We start from the raw sequence: 2,198 nt of genomic DNA, 5'->3' as shown, positions 1-2,198 counted from the left end.
GACCCACCTCCTAGAGTAACGGAAATAAAAACAAAAATAAACAAATGGGATTTAATTAAACGTAAAAGCTTTTGCACAGCAAAGGAAACCATAAACAAGACAAAAAGACAACCTTCAGAATGGGAGAAAATATTTGCAAATGAAACAATAGACAAAGGATTAATCTCCAAAACATACAAGCAGCTCATGGAGCTCAATATCAAAAAAACAAATAATCCAGTTAGAAAATGGGCAGAAGATCTAAATAGACAGTTCACCAAGGAAGACATAGAGATGGCCAAGAGGCGCATGAAAAGATGTGCAACATCACTAATTATTAGAGAAACGCAAATCAAAATTACAATGAGGCATCAACTCACGCCAGTCAGAATGTCCATTATCAAAAAATCTAGAAACAATAAATGCTGGAAAGGGTGTGGTGAAAAGGGAACTCTCCCGCACTGTTGATGGGAATGTAAATTGATACAACCACTATGGAAAACAGTATGGAGGTTCCTTAAAAAACTAAAAATAGAACTACCATATGACCCAGTGATCCCACTACTGGGCATATACCCTGAGAAAACCAAAAAGAGACATGTACCACAATGTTCACTGCAGCACTATTTACAATAGCCAGGACATGGAAGCAACCTAAATGTCCATCAACAGCTGAATGGATAAAGAAGACGTGGCCCATATATACAATGGAATATTACTCAGCCATAAAAAGAAACGAAATTGAGTTATTTGTAGTGAGGTGGATGTACACAGAGTCTGTCATACAGAGTGAAGTCAGAAAGAGAAAAACAAATACCATATTCTAACTCATACATGTGGAATCTAAAAAAAAAAAAAAAGGTACTGATGAACCTAGCTGCAGGGCAGGAATAAAGGTGTAGACATAGAGAATGGACTTGAGGACACAGGGTGGGAGGGGGAAGCTGGCGCAAAGTGAGAGTAGCATGGACATATATACACTACCAAATGTAAAATAGTTATCTAGTGGGAAGCAGCCGCATAGCACAGGGAGATCAGCTCGGTGCTTTGCGATGACCAGAGGGGTGGGTTAGGGAGGGTGGGAGGGAGGCTAAGAGGGAGGGGATATGGGGACACGTGTATGCATGTGGCTGATTCACTTTGTTGTTCAACAGAAATTAACACAGTATTGTGCAGCAATTATATCCCAATAAAGATCTATTAAAAAATTAATATTTTAAAGTGAACAATCCATTTTGACTCTAGTTTACAGCAGTAAGTTCAATGACTTACAGGAAATCAAAAAATTCTTTGAAGAACAAAACTTTCTAAGACTGAACCAAGAAGAAGTGAAAAATCTGAATCACCCCATATCTGTTAAAGAAATTGAATTCGTAATTTAAAACCTTCCCACAAAGAAAACTCCAGGCCTATGTGGCTTAACTGGTGAATTCTATTAAAAAATTTAAAAAGAAAATTCCAATTTTATACAAATGTTTTCAGAGAACAAAGGAAGAAAAACAATTCCAAACCAGCATAACATAACCCTAATATCAAAATCTGACAAAGGGTGCTTGTTTTGGCAGCACATATACTAAAATTGTAATGATACAGAGCAGATCAGTATGGCCCCTGCACAAGGATGATACACAGATTCTTAAAGTGTTCCATATTTTTCTCTCACTTCTTCCATTGGATGGAGGATAAACAAACCATGGCTCCCCACCCAGCCCTCCCTTCCTCTCCCTTCAACAGTTTCTCCATGGGAAAAATCAACATGTATGAATAAAGACACCAATTGAATGGCAAAAAATAAAAATCTGACATAAGGCATTATAAGAAAAGAAAATTTCAAGCCCAAATCACTTATGAATATAGACATTAACATCCTAAACAAAATATTAGCATATTAAATCTGCCAATTCATAAAAAACAATACATCGTGACTAAATGTGGTTTATCCCAGGAATGTAAGGCTAGTTTCATATGCAAAAACCAATCAATGTAATTCACAATGTTAATAGAATAGAGGAGAACAACTGTCTGAACATCTCAATAGATTCAAGAAAAGCATATAACAAAATCAAACTCATTCATGATTTTTTAAAAAAGAGAAAGAAAACTCTCAGCAAACAAGGGATAACATGAAACTTGCTCAATCTAATAAAAAATATCTATGAAAATCTACAGCTAACATCATACCTAGTGGTGAAAGACTGAACACCTTCCCCTAAAATTCA

General features: G+C 36.1%; 1 non-coding gene across 1 annotated transcript; it reads left to right on the top strand.

Annotated features, from left to right (window-relative positions):
- Nucleotides 1–1,528: 1,528 nt before the first annotated feature.
- LOC115803551 (U6 spliceosomal RNA) lies at nucleotides 1,529–1,635 on the top strand. Its single transcript, XR_004024288.1, has one exon. It is a non-coding gene; the product is annotated as a U6 spliceosomal RNA (small nuclear RNA).
- Nucleotides 1,636–2,198: the final 563 nt, after the last annotated feature.

Source organism: Delphinapterus leucas, chromosome 19 (assembly GCF_059928025.1).
Source record: "Delphinapterus leucas isolate spDelLeu-1000000601 "Yukka" chromosome 19, BTC_Dleu_Yukka2, whole genome shotgun sequence".
Taxonomy (NCBI): domain Eukaryota; kingdom Metazoa; phylum Chordata; class Mammalia; order Artiodactyla; family Monodontidae; genus Delphinapterus; species Delphinapterus leucas.
This window is presented reverse-complemented; position numbering and strand designations above follow the sequence as displayed.